This window comes from Pinus tabuliformis, chromosome 2_2 (assembly GCF_031772625.1).
Source record: "Pinus tabuliformis cultivar Carrire ecotype Pingquan chromosome 2_2, CPIR1, whole genome shotgun sequence".
Lineage (NCBI taxonomy): Eukaryota > Viridiplantae > Streptophyta > Pinopsida > Pinales > Pinaceae > Pinus > Pinus tabuliformis.
Genome location: NC_142300.1, coordinates 857,856,890 through 857,876,492, shown reverse-complemented (window position 1 = coordinate 857,876,492; position 19,603 = coordinate 857,856,890). Strand labels below are relative to the sequence as shown.

The 19,603-nt window shown below is 41.3% G+C and overlaps 1 long non-coding RNA gene across 1 annotated transcript in view; it reads left to right on the top strand.

Moving 5' to 3' along the window:
• The first annotated feature begins 2,109 nt into the window (after nt 1–2,109).
• LOC149195686 (uncharacterized) overlaps nt 2,110–19,603 on the top strand; it is a 45,753-nt gene continuing 28,259 nt past the window's right edge. The window contains exon 1 of the long non-coding RNA XR_016255171.1: nt 2,110–2,870. This is a non-coding gene — a long non-coding RNA (uncharacterized LOC149195686). The remainder of the gene's footprint in view (nt 2,871–19,603) is intronic.

Below are 19,603 nucleotides of genomic sequence, written 5' to 3'. Positions count from 1 at the left end.
AAAGATAGAAAACACGATGAGACTGATGATCAACAATAGTGCAAAGTTTGGGATCCTAGAGGAACTGTCACATTGTTACAGAAAAGTGACAAACCTCATAGACAGGAACCTATGTTTTTTTTATGTGGAGCCTAATATAGGAGCATCAAGTTTTTTTTTTTTCTATGTAAAGGCTACTGCTATATTAAGAAAAGAAAATATTTACAGAGGTTACATCTCGCGAGGAGGCCGAGGCCAGTCCTCAAGCTGAAGAAGCTTGACAATTCTGTCTATCTGCTTTAACTGATTGTCAAAACTAAGTCCATACTCATGGTTTTTGGACAGCGAATAACCTGGACTCCATCTAACATAGACATCATGGCTACTGGCAAGACAATGCCAGTTTACATTGTAAACATTGAAACAAAAAGAGTTGACTGCTGAGGCTTGAGACTTACAGCAGTGGCTATAATGAGACTGTGAACTGAAATATAGACTAGAAGAAGACAACATATGTAATAACATGATTACAAAAAGACAGAACAAAGCACCCGATGAAAAACTAGGCTGGCTTGCTGGTTGAGTCCATCTGCACGCCAATGTCCTGGCTTGGCGAGTCTAGCCAGATGACTATCCCCTCCTCGTCCCGAAGCAGCTCTCCTGGATCTGGCTGAGCCTGAGCTCCGAGGACCTCCGCTTCCATGTTCAGATTGGGCAATTGCAGAATTTCTTGGATGGAAACGTCATTGCCCGAGACATCCTGAGGCGATGCCTGCTGGACCAGTGCATTCTGGGTTGGTGCAGCCTCGGAATTGCGGGTTCTGTAAACCAAGCCGGTCATATCACCCACGAATATATCACTGTCATGAGCCCTTGCAGGGGAGCTGGAATTGTGCCTTCCAGGGTCTTCCTCCGTGATAAAAACAGTAAAATTGACCACGACCTCTGGCCTAACCAGTCTGCTGGGGAACCTGAAGCGGAACGACTGGTAGGTTCCTTGAGGGAGCAGACTTTCCTGCTCTGAATCGTCTGTCTCGGAGGAGGGTGGAGCCGAATTGATGGGTGAAATTGGCTGCACATTTCCCCGATCAGAACTGACCCGGACCCCCGATCTTCCACCGCGTCTGGGGATGCCTCTGCTCCGCGGCATGACTCTAATGGCTTGAGAACCCACGCCTTTGTAACGCCTTCGACAACCAGAAGCCGAGGCGACCTTTCCTTGAACGCACAGAGCAGCAGTATACAGGTGCTTGGCAGGAGTTATAATGCGGATTTCAATATATGGAATCGCCTCCATGTTTACCACGGGGGGATGGCCTTTGGCGCCTCTCCTATCCTGCCTTGAACGCTGAGCAGACATGCTTGGCATGAATGTTGCGTCCCTCCTACCCTGAGACCACTTGAGAGCAGCGTCCCTTCGACTCTGCAACGAACTTAATGCACTGGCGTTGTGCATTAAACCTCCAAAACCTTCCACCGTCCTCCGCGTGCTGGGCTGGCAAGCCGTCCTGCGACCATGTGGCATGGCGTAAGGCATCTTAAAGACTAGTGTAAGCACCCGCATCCGGGTAATATAGGAGCATCAAGTTAATTTATGTGGATATTATTATTATTTTGAGGAAGTTGGGTTCCTCATATTGAATCATTTTAAATTTGTAATAAATTTAGATAAATATAGAATTAGTGTGTGTGGATGGAGTTTGTTTGAGATTTATTTATTCAAGAAAATCATTAGATATTGATATGTATGTAAATAGATTTGATTTGATCAAGGAGTGATCATAGGAATAGAGAAATTATAGGGTTGGTTGAGTGATTTGTGGATCTAAGTTATTGGATTTTTTTATTTTTGGGTAACCTGGCATTAGAGTGATAGGTAAGAGAGTGTGTGATAAATAGGAGAGATGGCCAGTTAGTGTAAGATCTGGTCATTAGTAGGGGGAATGACCAACTGGAAGAAGATTAGGCCAAAAGGAGATCGAGAGTCTATGCCTATGTATATGTATAGTTTTCTTAATAAAGTGAATTCTCAGTATTTTCTACGTATAAAGTTTCAATTTATGTGCATGTGGTGAAGATACTGTGTTGTTTTATGATTTCATGCATACATAATTTGAAGGGTAGATTGAAGGGATCTTGTAAAATTCGGTTGAATTGCATAATTGGAAATTTTTGCGTCGAGGTTGTGTTGTATGCATTAAAGGAAATGTGTTGCAAATTGGATCTGTATTGTGAATTTGGGTTGAATAATAATCTGCTATTCTCAGGATACCTCTATAAAGGACGCTGAATAAAACAATTGAAATTTCAATTGGTAATTAGCTACAGGAAGTGTAATTTCTATGGAAAAAGATATTAGCCCAGCAGTGAATTGATCTGCCAATCTTCTTTCGTGTAAATCGTTACAGTAGGGTGTTCTATGGAGAAGACTTGACTCTAATAATAAGATATTGCCGTTAGAATTTGGAATAGCATGATTAATTGGGGTTTTGTTGATGCATAGTTGGATTTTTATTGCATTGATGCAGATTGCCAATTATAGAGTGGAACGCCCAGCTACTGGAATTAGTGCCAGCTTGGTCAATAACGCCCAGCACTTATAATTCGCCTGTTCTTTATGAGTGAGTTGAGGCTTGATTCCCTTGGAAAATGCGATCTGGTTCAAGATCGACCTGAAAAGCGTGGAAACAGGAATTATTGTTGGAGATTGCTTGGGTTCTACGTTGTAGAAAACCTTGTTGCAGTTGTGATCTAATCCAATGTTAGACATAATCATCAAATGTTGAAAATTAGCATTGAAGTTGTGTGCATTTGAGGAAATCGTGCACCAGATGCATTGGAAGGTTGAAAGAAAGGGGGCGTGGGCATTGCGCGACATTCTAAATTCAAAGGTGAAGTTGTAACTCTGTGTGGAAATTCTTATATCAATTACTCAAACTCAAAGTTAAATAGAATTACCCATTTCATGGAGAAAAACATATGAATAAACTCAGGTGAGATAGTTGGTGCTTCGAGAGAGATTATGTGCTCTCATATTTTATTATATTTGAGTGAGCATTTGAATAAGTTGGGTGAATGATGCATAAGTATTGTGAAATGAATCAAACATGAGTTGGAACATGAACGCGCCGAGACCGGGTGTGCATGGAAAGCATAATTGGTACCAAGTTGAATCTGGTGCCATCAATCAAGCTTCATCGGCTCAGCGTTTCATCATCTAGGGGTACCCCAGAGAGTCAAGCATCATGTGGGGTCATCAAGTAGCTCAATGCTCTACGCTAGATAGGCAACGTTGCATCGATAATGTCACATCCTCTCTTTGGAATGGGTAAAACGACCTTTGCAATGGTACAGAGAAAGGAGGACAATAATCTCAATAGTTCTTTACTATTGTGACAAAACCACCTAACAAATCCCTCTCATGATCCAGTGAAAATCAACAATCATTAGGTACAATAACCATAGATGCATCATAGTGGACCATTACCTATTGTTGGGGAACAGGTATACTTCACACAAAGCTCACCTTCAAATGTCTAACTAGATCGAGTCTCATAAACAAGTTACCTTGTTATGTTAGGGATGGTTAGATGGATAATCCTATTAAGTGTTTCCAACCCCAAAAGAAAAGTGACATGTCCCAAGTTAGTCCATCAATCCATGGGTGTGTGTGAATATGGTGGCAATGGAGTGGGAATGAATTCAACACAAGGTGTCATAGCCAAGCGACCAACTAATGGAGGTCCAACATCCTAAGTGTAGATGTAAAGAGAGAGCAATCATGAAGGCATGAGTTACCCATTTCTTCACCTTGCTTTTTCCATCCCTTTGGTGTGTCTTTTACTTCTTTATGATTTGTTTTGATTTGGTTGCATAGCTCAAGAGCCCAAGCTTGCTTTTTTAGATTTAATATTTAATACCCCTTAATGATGAGTCAGTTTATCATTCACCAAGGTTGGGGCAATACAAGAGTTTATTTTATAGATTGAGCACCATGTGCTCGAGGAACTAGGTGATGGCTAATGGGGGGGTAGAACTCATGCTAGGCTTTTTCCCACACACTAATCAAATGTCTCAGCCATCTTTTGCATTTTATCTCTTCTTTCATTGTGGCTTTCTTCTGTTTTTACCTTTTTTTTAAATGTCTCAATCTCGAGAACAAAGTTTTCCAACTTAGACGCAAGGACAAGGATGAATAGGTGTCAATCCCCATAACCAATGATCACCAGAGCAAAGAATGGAGTTAAATAAAAGGAAAAATGGAAAGTGGTAAGTATAAAATACCTTGGATATGCTACTTCAATAAGATCATTCCCATAAGTGTTTTTCCTAAAACCCTATGGGCCCATAGGAGGTCCCACTAAACTTGAGTCAAAGACTAACTTCCCAATTGAAGTGAAGGAACAAAAATACAGGCAGATTGATCAATCATCCAGTTTACCCTTTGATCCATATTAGTATGCCCAGAACATTAAGATAAAGCACATGATTACAAAATGGTTAAAGTCCCTGATGATGGATGACTCACCTTCCTTAAAGAAAGAATGTCAAATGAAAAACGAAAATATGGCAGGAGCAAGAAGTGATAGATCTTGCCATCATGTCATGTGTTAATCAAATATCTCTACTGGCCGTGACAATTTTAACTTCTATTGCAGCGACTGGAAATATTTCTCCTAATTGTCAATTAATTAACAATTTATTTTTCCACACAAACAATGAATAATTCTCTACTACAATTTTCACCAAAATAAATTTTGTGGAAGATAAACTAGAAACTAAGAAATATGCTTGCACACACATCAAAATTAACACAGTTATTTTTCGACAATTGTCCCCGAAAAACCCAACTTGGGAAAATCGGCACAGTAGCTTAGGGTTTTTATTATTATGCAACAGTGAGAAATTCTAAGTACAATTTGGATGCCGAAAACTGGCAATCCTGCATAGGAAATACTGGCAAAATTATCTAGAGGGAAATTACCCTCACTCCGAGCAATCCCGTCACTTGACTGTCACTAAAAAGCAAGTCTTCCAACTGGATATGCGCAGGCTCCACATCAACCTGAAGTTGCCTGCCACGCGTGCTACCCGAATCAACTGCTAATCAAGTTGTCCTTCCTGCCACTCACTGGGAAAACGCTTCTTTGACACTCTAGAACCTTTGCTCGGCCTCTGGAACTGAAAATGTCTTCCTTCCTCAGCAAATCAAACTGCCTAATGAAGCCTCTGCATTGCCTCCTAGAGAAATTTCGGCCTTTCTCTGCAATGCACTTCACCGGATCTGGAAAACTTCCTCCGGCCTCACCGTCCTTGCCCCTCTCTGTCTTTGCTTCCCTACTGAAGCTTGAACTCTTCCAACATTGCTGGCTCTCTAGAAAATTGAACTCTCTGTGGTTTTCACGAGTGTATACTCCATCTACCCATCGACTTCTTCTTATAATCCTCTGTTGGGCCTCCAACGACCAAGATTAAATCTTAATCAAGGGCCAAGATCACATCGGAGTCGATATGTGTGAGTTTCTAAATGGTTTTCACCTTATCTCAATTAATTCTGATTAATTAACCCCTTTACCTAAATTTAGACTTAGGAAATAATTAAAAAATGGGTTAATAATCTAATTGAGACACTTTTAGGTGGAATTTCCAGAAACAATTTCTAGCTTATGGAGATCTCATGTGTTTTAGCCTCTCCACAAAGTTTCGAGACTAGAACACCTTTGATGCTACAAAAACTAACACTCCCTCTTAGCGAGGAAGGTGTTCTCTCTAGTGCTGCACATTCTGCCACAATACCCTATCTTTATACCACCCTTTGTCATGTTGTTAATGTCTAGCGACTACCCACAAACCACTGTGCAACTCTGATGATGCATTTGTGTTGTTGCTAACACTGCCATATTGTTGCCAACTTTGCATCTGCACTGCAACTCCCTTTCATTTGTTGTTGTTGCAACTGCAACTACTGAAATTGAGAAGCGTCCTAAACACTGAATCAATTGTGTTCAATATGATGCATTTGTCTCTCAAGACTCTGACTGCTATTAGCCTCTACACTGTCCATTGAAAAATTTGCATTGTTGTTGACTCTGCATTGTGCCACTCTGCACTACTGCGAACACTGCACTACGCTCCTTAGCTCATGACTGCTACTAGTCTGCTATTATCACTCGAGAACTTGATTGCATCACTAACATTGATCCATCCTGCTACTGAATATTGTGGGCCCCCATAGCAATGTTATGATCCATGAGGAGGACACCTCAATGAACCCTGCCCATGTCTGCAACTTTCTAGGACTACAACTCCATATCGCCCCACCTCTCTTTTGGAGGTATGGCTGCAAACATTGCAAATTCTTCCTCCATCCTGGGGGACAGTTTGTCGATCTCAGCAAACGTCGTCGCCTGGTCATGATTCTTTGTCTTGTTCTTCTTCCTGAGAGGACAATGCGTACTGTAGTGACCAAGTTCACCACATCTGAAGCACTTGACCTTTGATAGGTCTTTTTCTTCTTCCTTTCCCCCTGTCCCTAACTGGGACCCTTCGATGGTAGGGCCACACTTTCCTCTTCCTTCTCAATTTTCATGCCCTTGATGTTATCTCTGTTGATGTTGCTCTTTACTAGAGCTCGCCTCAACTCTTCCTGCTGCAAATCGGCCCACATTTTCTCCCATCCAGGCAAAGTATCTCTACCTAAGATAATTTGGACAAACACTTGTCAGTCCTCCGAGACACTGTTTAGTGCCAATCGTATAAGCTCTATGGGTTGGGGCACCTCCCCAGTGGCTGATAGTTGATCCCGAACCTCTTGAATCCTAATGAGGAAGTGGTCCATGCTCTCACCCTTTTGCATCCTTATGCTTCTCAGCTTCTCATGGAGAAACATCTTTTGTTGCTCGAAAGAGCTTTGATATAGCGTGGAGAGAACATCTCATGTCTCATTGATTGTATTCTTGCCAACTACATGTGAGACTATATGATCTCGAACTCCATCCAAGATCATCTGCTTCACCTTCGCAATTTCTTTTTTGTACTCCTTCAGTTGATCCACATCCTGGGGTACTACTACCACGTTTTCTGAATAGGTCTTCAGACCATGTTCATCAAGGAGAAAGGACATTCTACCCTTCCAAATGACATAGTTGGAGGCATTGTCCAATCTGTCTTGATCTCTGAGCCCTGTTATGGCCATCTAGAATCTGGTCTGGAAACTCCCTCTTCCTTTGCTCGGCTGTTGAATCTGCTACTTGCACTCCCTTCTGGAGTGAGAAGATCTACTCATAGCTACTGTCAATCTGCAATTGGGAAAATCGGATTTCTTGGCTAGAAACCCTCTAAGAGAAATCTCCCACTATGTGCAATTGCTCTTCCTCTTCTGCTCAATTTTGTTCAATGATTCAACTGTGTTGCTTTCAGGAATTACTTCCCGGCTTTATCTATTCCTACTAGAGTTATGCTTGAGCAATTTGAACTTTTCCTGCCTGCCGCAACTGGAAATCAAATTTCTGCTCTAGCTAGGGTCTGCGTAATCCCTGGGAAAAATTGTACTGTTGCTCCCTCTGAACAACGAATTTCTCCCTCTTCATCTTTGAGCTACTGATCTGAACCTCGCTCTGATACCATGTGAAAATTTTAACTTCTATTGCAACAACTGGAAATTATTCTCCTAATTGTAAATTAATTAACAATTTATTTGCCCACACAAACAACGAATAATTCTCTACTGCAATTTTCACCAAATTAAATTTTGTGGAAGATAAACTGAAAACTGAGAAATATGCTAGCACACACACATCAAAATTAACACAGTTATTTTTGGACAATTGTCCCCAGAAAAACCCAACTCGGGAAAACCAATGCAGTAACTAAGGTTTTCTTTTATTATGTAGCGGTGAGAAATTTTGAGTGCAATTTGGATGCCGAAAACTGGCAATTCTGCAGACAAAATACTATCAAAAAATATCTAGAGGGAAATTACCCTCACTCCGAGCAATCCCGACACTTGACTACCACTAAAAAGCAAGTAGTCCATTTGGGTCTGCGCAGGCTCTATGTCAACCTAAAGCTACCTGCCACACATGTTACCTGAATCAACTGCTAATCAAGTCATCCTGCCTGCTACTGACTGGGAAAACACTTCTCCGACACTTTGGAACCTCTGTCTGGCCTCTGGAACTGAAAACGTCTTCTTTCCTCAGCAAATCGAACTGCCTAATGAAGCCTCTATGTTGCCTCCTGGAGAAATTTTGGCCTTTATCTACAATGCACTTTACTAGATCTGGAAAACTTCCTCTGGCCTAACCTTCCCTGCTCATCGTTGTCTCTGCGTCCCTATTGAAGCTCGAACTCTTCCAACATTGTTGGCTCTCTAGAAAATCGAACTCTCCAAGGAAATCAAACTCTGTGGTTCTCACCAGTGTATACTCCATCTATCCATCGACTTCTTATAATCCTCTGTTGGATCTCCAACAGCCAAGATTAAATCTTAATCAAGGGCCAAGATCATATTGGAGTCAATCCGTGCGAGTTTCTAGATGATTCTCACCTTATCTCAATTAATTTTGATTAATTAACTTCTTTCTCTAAGTTTAGACTTAGGAAATATTTAAAAAATTGGCTAGTAATCTAATTCTAAGTGGAATTTCCATAAATGATTTATGGGTTATATAGATCTCATGTGTTTTAGCCTCTTCGCAAATTTTTGAGACTAGAACACCTCTGATGCTACAGAAACTAACACTGGTTGGCTGGCTGTCCAAGGAAGAGAAAAGTTTCTCATATAAATTACCACCCACTTTTTGTGGGTAATATTTATCATAATTTAAAATGGTACCATATCCATCCATATACAAAAGCAATATAAATGATTCAAAAGCCAACGCAATTTGCTAGCAGTACCATAACAGTCCACATATTAAAACAGTAAGAAAAAACAGGAAACCACTACATTACAGGATTCTGGGCATGTTCAGCTGCAGCAAATGGAAGATTCTCTTCTTCTATGAAGACAACTGTCTGTGCAAGACTTCATTCGTAATAGTCTCCATACAATATAGCATCTCCTTTATAGGCTTCCTCAGCTTTCTCCTTCTCTGAACTTGGCCCAATGGCCCTATTGCAGAGCTTCTCAATCAACACTGACTTTCTTCACATGCTTAGTGCTCTAATATGCATGTAATTCAGCTCCCTCCCTCACTCTAACCAGAAGTAATAATATTAAAATGGAAGCGAATGAAATAAAAACATCCTTGACAACGCTATTACATAAATGGCTAGACATTGAAGTTCGAACCAAATGTATCATAAAATGAATGACATTTAGGACTGATTAACTGCTCCATTCATTGATAAAGTGTAAAGGGAGCAATTTCTGCTTTCTGGTGGCATAAGTGCACAACAATACCTTTATAATAAACCTGGCCCACTCTCACTTAAAATTGACAAGCACTGGGATCTGTTAGGTTAGCTTAGGTTGGCATCGTTTGCGTGTTAGTTTGCAGTTATGCATGTAGTAGTCAGCATGTTTTTAATTTTTACTATGCATGAAATAAGATTGAGAATTTCCAGATTTGGAGAATTATCTTATCCACATGGTGTAACTATTGGCCAACGACTTTTTATATCCATTGTGATCCTTTTTTCTTAATATAATAGAGAACTATTTTGGTTCGCCTGTTTGCTGTAAATGTCAGCAAATCTGGTTTAATATGGTATATGGTTATCCCTGGGTTTTCATGATATCAGAACCATAAAGATTCACTCTACATTTTGGCACACTGGTGCACATGCTTGTTCACGAGATCAAAAGCTTCATTGGGATTCTTGTTATCCGAAGAGGTTTAAGGTTCATTTGCTTTTACTCGTTTAGCAGGTATTGTTCGAAGAGAGCATTCTCTATCTTTTTTTTTTTTAACATAATCGGCTGCTATTTATATTCCAAAAAGATTTGGGAGACTAAGCTCCTGAGATACATGATTTTGAGGCCCGTAGGCGAAGCTAGGAGGGGTTTGCGATACAAAAATTCTCCTAAGCTTTTGTCATTTCTGACTTGTGGAAAACATGAGCAAGTGTAGATTCTAACAAATTGAAATAATAGAAAACAGCATCTGCAATACATCTTAGTCTATATTGATATGGCTGATATGGCGAGCTGTTGATTCATCTGGTTTGCTGTCAGCTTCAGCATTCTTGAAGCTTGATGAGCTAGTGCTGGGCGCATTACGTTTCTCCAGCATGTATTTGAGGATGTCAATTGACTCTTGAGCGTGGCTGCATCTATTGGCTAGTTCGTTGAACTGTTCCTGGAGCGAGGAGACCCTGTGGAGGAAGAGATTGAGGTCTGCTTCATATTTTTCGTTGGTCATCCGGGCATGTGAGTCGATTTTGGAGTCCAGAATTCTTTGGTGTGCTCTAATTTGTTCCAACTCCGCCTGGAGGTCTACGCAGTGTAGGCAATCTTCACTCCGTGCCATCTTTTGAGTTATGAATGTTGTCCTGTTGCCTCGAGTGAAAAAAGAGGGCCTGCTAAAAAACGAAGGGACTAATTCGGAGCTTGGAACAGAAATAGAGCCAGGACTAGAATCGTTCTGTGGATCAGGATAGTGAAGGAGATAAGCTTCTGGGGAAAATAAGGGAGGGCAAGAAGGACTTGCGCTGATGAGGATACAAAAGGAAGGAGCAGAGGAGCAGCGGGGATGGGAGAAGAGAGCGGAAGCGGTAGAGCGCTGGGGGATTCTGTTGAACAGGGGACAAAGAAAAAACGCAAGGGATCGGGACCACAACTTTTGAATGCTGATATCCAGAAGGGGAGTCGGATTTAAGGAGAGCGGACCACAGGTTAGGCAGGACGAAGTCACGGGGGGAAGAAGGGAATAGTCACGGGAGACACGGGATCGACCAAAGATCGAAAGCGCACGTTTGGCGGTGGGATTGAAGGGCAGAGAAAAAATCGCTGACGGAGATTTGGCAAAGAAGGGATGGCGCTGGATCCTGTCAGGAAATTTCTTGAGTTTGCTGTAGGGATCAGATTCGAATATACTGTCACAGGCGATGAGAAAAAATTCAAGGTAAATGATGTTGGAATTCTACATTGTTGTAGATGAGATTTCCTTCGGATCTGCTGCACGCTTGGTTGGCACATTTGTCAGCTTCTTTGTTGAAGGCGTGGAGCACATGGTAAAATTGTAGATCCCAGTTTTGGTGGTTTAGAGCTTGGCACCTGCTTATTGTTTGTTGGATGAAGATGTTGGAAGCCTTACGATTACTGATCATGAGACTAATAATGGTGGCAGAGTCTCCAAAGACCATCGCTTTACTGATACCAAGCTTTTGCAGTTGTTTTAGTCCTTGATAGAGAGCAAGCGCTTCTGCCCTGTTGTTAGATAGAGATCCCAATCCCCACTCGAAGGTGGTTATGATATTTCCACTAGGATTATAAATGACTCCACCTGCACCTGCCGCTCCAGGATTGGATTTAGAGGCTCCATCAAAGAAGAGGGAATGGGAATTACTGTTTCGGAGCCATTCTGAGAATTCTTCATGTTTGACTCTAATTTTCCAATTGTGACTGGGAGTGTTGGAATGGTGGCTGTCAATGTTTGTTGTTTGAATGTCCCTGTTGTTGTCTATCAAGCTGCCAATAAAGTCTCTTTCTTCTACACAGAGGCCGGCAACATCAATTTTCTTTGGTTCTTAGCAGAAATGGTTTCTAGCGTTAAACTTTTAGCTTTGCTGCATAGTTGCCTTGTGATGGTCTCCTTGTCTCTAAAGATCTTGTGATTCCTTGCAAGCCAAATTTTCCACAGAAGGGCATAGGGAAGAGCATCCCACACCCTTTTAACTATGTTGTTCTTCTTATGCTGCCAAGGGTAACTCTTCTTCCAGAGGCTTAGAATCTCACCAATGGAATGTTGGGGGTTCCAAGGGGGAGGGCCAGTAGGGGAGATTCCATTCCAGCAAGAGATTGCAAAGGGACATGTGATGAAAAGGTGCTGGATAGTTTCTTCTGCCCCTTGACAGTTTGGGGATCGGGAGGGCCCAGCTATTCCCCTCTTTTGCAAATTTTCAGCGGTAAGGATTTTCCCTTTTAAAAGGGTCCAGATGAAAAAATTTATTTTGGGGATGGTCTCAGACTTCCAAACAGTTTTCCAGTGCGTCCAAGGAGGAGCAGGATAGTCCCTACTGCACAAGTAATGGTGGCTAGCTTGAATTGTGTAACTAGAACCTGTGGGATCCCAACGAAAACTGTCAATGCCATTTTTTATGATAGGTGCAATGCTGTGGAGATGAATCTGAAGACTGTCAACGCTCTTCTTGAGATTTCTGGGAATGGGAGGGAAGCTCCATCCCTTCCAAGTCTGCGAATTTATGTCCCATTGCGAAATTTGATCCAGATAATGTATTCCTTTGTTGTGTAGGAAGAGGAGAATTTGATCCGTACCTGGTTGGCTGCTGATAGGCTGGTTCCCCATAATCTTGTCTGCTCCAATTTTGACACTGCTGCCACCCTTGGGAACTTTGGAGATATTTTGTGCCATAAAGGGGATAACTTTTTTGCAAAGTTTCCAAACTTTTGAACTGCTTCTGGTGGGAATTTCGCAGTCTAAAAGTTGCTGCCTTGGGCTGCTGAGATATTTGGCTTCAAGAACTCTTTTCCACCATGCTTGCTGTTCACCAATTAATCTCCACACAATATTACCTCCAAAAGCTAAGTTTGTGAGTTTAGGTGATCTGATTCCAAGTCCTCCACAGTCCTGACGTTGGATAACTTGCTTCCAGCTAACCAAGTTAAACTTCTTTTTTTCATTTTCCCCCCTTGCCAGAGGAAATGTTGGAGGATACTTTCCATTTTGTTATGGAAAGTGGCTGGAGCTTGCATAAGAGTGAATTGGTAAAGCGGAAGAGATGAGAGACCAGATTTGAGGAGGACCAGTCGACCTGCCGGATTAAGCCAAGTAGATCCCCACTGCTGTACTTTTCTCTTTAGTTTATCAAGAGTTGTATCCCAGATTTCAGCTCTTATGGGTCCTATGCTCACAGGCATTCCCAGATAGTTGAAATGGTCCCAATTTAGCTTGCAAGGAACCCCAAAAATGTTGGCTATATTATGAAGAGTTTGGGTTGAGGCATGCCAACCATATATGCAACTTTTTAGATGATTGATCATGCCTCCTGAATAGCTCATATATTTGTCCAGAAGAGCTTTAAACCGTCGAGCAATTGTAACAGACGCTCCTCCTATTAACAAGGTGTCATCAGCAAATTGGGAGTGGTTAATGTTTTTGACTCCATTTTCATACTTTATGCCAGTAATGAGGCCAGCTCGTCTCTTGTGGTCGAGAGCACTACTGAAAGATTCAACCATCAAGATAAACAGGTAAGGGGATAGAGGGCAGCCTTGCCTCAGCCCTCTCGAAGATTGAAAAGGAGGACCAGGCCTGCCATTAACAAGGGGGGAGATCCAAGGTCCCATGATACAAGCTTTGATGAGTTCAAGAAAGGGAGCAGCAAAGCCCATTTTTTGGAGAACAACAATAAGAAAGGAGTGCCTGACCCTATCAAAGGCATTAGCCAAATCCAGCTTCAGGATGAATCCCTTTTCGTTCCTGGAATGGCTGGAGTGAATTGCTTCTTGAACAAGGAGAATGGAGTCTGATATTTGCCTATTGGCCATAAACCCACCTTGGTTTTCAGAGATAATCGAAGGAAGCAGAGGCTTGAGGCGGGTTGCTAAAACTTTAGTAAAGATTTTATAAGAGGAGTTGCAAAGAGATATAGGCCAGAAACGGGAGAAGTTGGTGGGTCGGCTCTCCTTGGGAATAAGGGCTAGGTGGGTGGAATTTGTGTAGCCTCCCATTTTCTTTTTACGTTGAATCCATTTCATCATTTTGATGAGGTCTTTTTTAATAGTTTCCCAATGAGCTCTATAGAAGCAAATTGGAAAGCCATCCGGGCCAGGTGCTTTGTCTGGCTGGAGGGCCCAGATGGCTCCTCTTATTTCTTCTTCCTCTATCTCTTTGTTCAGACTTTCATTTATTTCAGCAGTGATCTTATTCAGCAGATATTGTAAAAGGTCTGCGTAATCTTCTTCTTCTCCATTTTCAGTTAGGAGTTCTCTATAATGATCTGAAGCAGCTTGTTTGATAGCACCTTGGCTGATTTGCTGATTTCCTTCACTATCTATGATAGAGGTAATGTTGTTTCTAATTTTCTGGACTGTGGTTTGCTTATGGAAAAAGGTCGTGTTTCTGTCCCCGCCCTTCAACCATAGCTGCCTCGACTTGATTCTCCATTTCTGCTCCTCTTCTCTTTTAATGCGATAAAGCTGGCTGTAAAGGTTGTCTTCATGATTTTTATCTGCCTGCTGGTATCCTTGCTTTTCCATTGTGCTATGGAGTTCCTCTAACTTGGCTTTTGTCTCTCTTTTCTCCTTTTCCGGCTCTTTGTAGTAGGTTTTTGCCCAATCCTTAAGAGCATGTTTTACACTTTTAATTTTGCTTTCCCAAATATAACCCGACGATCCTTCAATGTGTTGTCGCCAGGTATGTTGGATAAGATCTTTAGCTGTTGCATTTTCGTTCCACAACGAGTTGTATTTGAAGGGGAGAGGCCCCAAAGGGCAGTGGGTTTCAAGGGTCAATGAGGTGGGGTAGTGATCTGAGGCTGTGAAGGGGTGGATGGAGGCATAAGCAGCAGAGTAGGTGGATAGGAGGGTTACGTTCACCAGAATTCTGTCCAGTCTTTCCATAATGTTGTTTTCCCCAACCTACGATTATTCCAGGTGAATTTGCGGTTTTTAGGAACTACATCAACAAGATCACCATCCTGCATTATAGCCTCCAGCTGATTTCTATAGGGATCTGGGGAGAAACAACCTCCTCGTTTCTCATTGGAGTGCAAAATGAGATTTAAATCTCCCCCCAGAATAATGTTGCTATTATCTTCTTCAGCTATATTTTCACTGAGGGAGTCCCAGCATTGCTCCTTATCTCTATAATGGTTTGGTGCATATACATTGTAAATAACTATCTGTTGGTTACTTGAATTGCTCTTCAAAACGGTCTTTATCCAGTGCTGATTTATTGTTTCTGCTGTGTTACTCCAAATGTTTTGGTTCCAGAGCGTTGCAATTCCCCCAGAGGCTCCTCTTGATTCACAAGCACATCCTTTATACTGCTTATGTTGTGCAATGATTTTGCTCATTTCTAGTTGTCCCTGCTTTGTTTCTTGTACTAATACAACTTCTGGTTTCTCTTGATTTATTAGGTCTTTTAAGGCATTTGTTTTGGAGGGGTGCCCTAGTCCCCTGCTATTCCATGAGAGGACTTTCATCATTTCAAATGAGGATTGCAGAGGGATGCTTGCCCTCCCTGCTCCTTGTTTACTGAATCTTTGTCTATTTGTCCTAAGATGTAGGACTCTATGGGGTTCTGGATGCCCATTGCTATATCCTTCTGGGCATTTTCATCTCTGTGTTGTTTAGCTGATTTCCTTCCTGGTCCGTTTTTCTTTTGATTGTCGAGAGTTGCACCATGCTCCTTTGAGTTGCTTCTAGTGATTTTGGATGGGGGTGGGTCAGGCAGGAGGGAGGAGGAGATAATCAGAGGGAGAGGGGATTCTGAGGGATCGGATTGGACCACGGGGGTAGGAATATCTTCAGGAGGGGAGAGGATGTGGAAGGGGTTGGAGGAAGGAGAAGAGGGTTGAGGATCTGGCTGGCGATTAGGATTAGGGAGGGATGAGGAGGATGGAGGAATGGGAGGCATACGAGAAGAAGGACTAGCTTCAGGATTTGGCTTGGGATTAGGGGCAACTTTCTTTTTCTTCATTGTTTTCCATTGCTCTTCTTGCGGAGTATTGTCTACATCTACTAGTTTAGTACAACGATTAGCAAAATGGCCATATTCATGACATACCTTGCACTTGAATGGGATCTGCTCGTAATCTAATTGTTGAATGTGAGTCCAATCGTCTACCTTGAGTTTGATGGCTTATGGCAGTCCTTTGCCCAGATCGACTTCTACACAAATGCGAGCACAGGCCTGCATGTTGTCCTTAGGTTCACTGCGATCGATGTATTTTCCTACAACATTCCCAATAGCTCGAACTGATTCATCTCCCCAGCAGTGAAGAGGAAGGTGAGGAAGCCGGACCCAAACAGGAACAACGCTCGGTATGTCCAACTCGGGATAGAAGTCCGGAGTCCACTTGTTGAGATATAATCCTCTTGAATCCATGAAATAGGGCCCATTCTGGAATATTAAGTCTTTATCTTCTTTTGTTTCAAAATGAAAGGTGAAATACCCTTTGCCACAAAATCGTATGGAGATTTTGCCTTGTGTTTTATCAGACCAGTTCCTTTCCACCCATCTTTGCACTGTTTTCGGCGATGGCCAGAGTCCAGTAAATTGCCCAATGAGTCCTCATTCTGCTAGAGCAAGGGCAGCCATGTGAGGCAGGGTTGGAGGTAAGTTTACTTCCTGCAAAACATCAAGTTATTTTCACGAATTGGAAGATTGTTGGGCGAGGTCTCTGTGGAGGTAAAGATTCGAAGAGATCATTCTCTATCAGTAGCAGTGGCACCATGCTTTTGTTTCAAACCAAAGCAATACAAAGGTTCCTTCTATTTTTTTCTTCTCTCTGTTTTTCTGTTTCTGCTGCTTTAGGCATAATGTTTTCCTACATTATATATGCTTACTAGTGCTAACTATGTACTTTGGAAAAAAAAGGTTTGTAGCAAATTGTCATAGGTGGTGACTGTTACCCCTCACATAGCATGAGGATTGTCCCAGCTTGAAGACCTTGCACAAGCAGTCTGTGTTAGGAGGATGTTGAGTTAAGGCCATATTTGTACGGCTGTGATGCATGTTTTTCAAGTATTACCACCTTTTTGGCACCAACATTTCATATATAGAGGCTTATATAGTACAAAATTTAAAGAGCATTTGCTTCATTGTTGAGGGTCTTGCATACATGAATATACATTCGATTGAACCCCCAGCACATTTTTGGAAAGGCGTACTGACATGTGACAATTAGGGCGCTTGACTTATCGAAGGTTTATGATAGATCCAACAAGTTCCATGTGAGATTGATATTGCTTCACATTAGATTTTGTATCCAAATGGTGAATTGGAGGTGAATTGGATCATGGGGCGCTTGTCTTAAGTATCATTTGCAGTTTTAATCAATGGCTCTGCTTCGGGGTTCTTCAAGCCTTCCTGTAAGCTAAGGCAAGGGTGTCCCTTAACACCTCTTTTCTTTTTTATCATTGTCAAAGTTTTAAGTAGATCTATAATAGAGGTAAAAATATCTAGGAATTTGAACAAAGTAAAACCTGGCAAATCTTTTTTCTTGAGACATTTACTATTCATTGATGATGTTCTAATTTTATGTGACGGACCTAGGAGAAGGTAAATAATCTAAAGGAAATTCTTGATTTATTTTGTACTGCTTTAGGAATGGAAATTTATAGACAGAAATCTTCCATATCACTAATCAGATAGAGGAAGAATCTGCAAAGGGGAATCATGTAGGTTTTTCCTTTTCAAAGAACATATATTGAATCAAGCTTAAGTACCTGGGCTTGCTCCTGAAGCCAAAATATTGCAAGAAGAAAGACAGGCATTGGATGGTAGACAAAATAGAAAAAAGGAACCAAGAAGTGGTGTAATCGTTGGCTTTCTCTAGGAGGTAGGTTGACTCTGGTCAAGGCAGTTCGAGAAGTGATTCCAATCTATTGGCACACTAGCTTTTACACCAAAACGGGTGCTGGAATCTATAAGGAAGAAATTCTTTAAGTTGGTAAGTAGGATCAAATTAGAATATGTGGCTCAATTCAAGTTACACATGCTCACTCCTCAACATGCATGCAGGACAAACGGATTGGATCCATTCCTGATTCGTCTATCAAGATCTTTTTAAGCTGCATCCGGATTTGGTTGAAACAACACAAACTCAAGATATGTACACATTAAGTCATGCAGCTGATGCACTATGCAATTCATGTTATCATCAAGGCTGGAAGTGGGGAGAGGCTTTAGGCCTGTCGGATTGAGAAGCAACTCAGTGGAAGGATTATGTAAGTTGAATAAAGAGGACAATGTGCTTATATGGTCTAGTAATCCGATAAGGGGGCAATATATTGCGTGATTAGATTATGAAGCTTTGGTTTAATATCATGCTCAGGAAGAAGAGGCTTTAAGGTGGAAGCCTCCTTGGAAGGTGTAGACCCCATTAAATGCAAAAAATTTCATGTGGCTAGCAATTCAGAACAAAGCCCCCACTTGGGATGTCCCTCAAAAGGCATAGACATAGTGGTCTATGGAGATGCCCACTATGTAAGCAAGCTAGTGAATCTAATAGGGAATTTATTTGTTTACTGTTCTTACACCAATTTGGTATGTGCAGAGATGGAGATTTTGACAAGCTGTAGGGTTGGCTGGCACAGAAATTCAGTAGAAGAGGGTTTGAAAATTTAGTTTCGAAACATTGAATTGAAAGCAATTAGAGCTTTACCTCTTGTGGTTTTGTGGTGAAACCGATTAACTCAGAATTCTGCTATTTTCTAGAAAAGAAATATCCCTTCTTTTCAATGCTCCTACCAAACCTGTGCTGTCGTCAGAAGCTTTTAATTGGCTCCAATGACACCTAAAATAAGGACTCCAGATCCATCCACCAATCAACAAGGCAAGGTCTTGGGGCTTCTTTGATGGGCATAGCCAAGATCATCGATCTGCATGTGGTGCAGGAGGTCTTTTGCATATTTCTGACAATCAGTGTTATGTTTTCAAAGCAGATCTAGGCAGGGATTATAACAACTAGGCAGAGTTATTGACTTTGAATCTCTTACTGAAAATTGTAGTTGACTTGAGAATATCCAAGATAAAATTCTCCAGGGATTCTGAATTGGTCTCTGCAATCTTGGAAATTTGATATTGCAACCAATCCTAGAACATTTATTCTCCCACATATTCAGAGAACTCAATGTTCAGGCAGATGGTCTTTCAGAAAGAAGGTTTGACCATCGAAGGTAACTCAAGTATTAATTTTCAATATATAGAGGGTTCTGTCCAGAACAAAAAGCACTTTTCAGTTGATAGTTATAGCTCTGCTCTGTGTCAGGAATGCTACAGCAATATATAGTTTGTTAAGATTCAGAAGAAGGAATGTATTTTTTGGTTCGTAATTAAGATTCAGAAGAAGGAATGTATTTTTTGGTTCGTAGAAATATTTTCGTAGGCATTGCTACAGCAAAATTACAGGAATGCTGACAAGCATATATAGAATGTAAACTTTTTATATGCTTATTAAAAAGATACAACTTTTTGCCTGGATAAAAGAGTGTTCATGGCCATGCCATCCAAATTAAAACGGCTTATAAGTTGTTGTCACCATTCTTTAAGATGTAACAGGCTTGCTTCTGGGATTCTAAAAATTGAAGTTTATTTCTTAAGAAGGCAATATTATTTGCATCTTTCTATTTCTGCATGGTGGGAGTGGAGTTTTTTACTTATAGTTTAGAAAATTAGCTGTACCTGCCTCAGCACATGATGTATATATCAGTGTTTAAACTTAGGCAGCTCCCCAGCCAAGATTTTGGAATCGAATTGACTAGAATTCT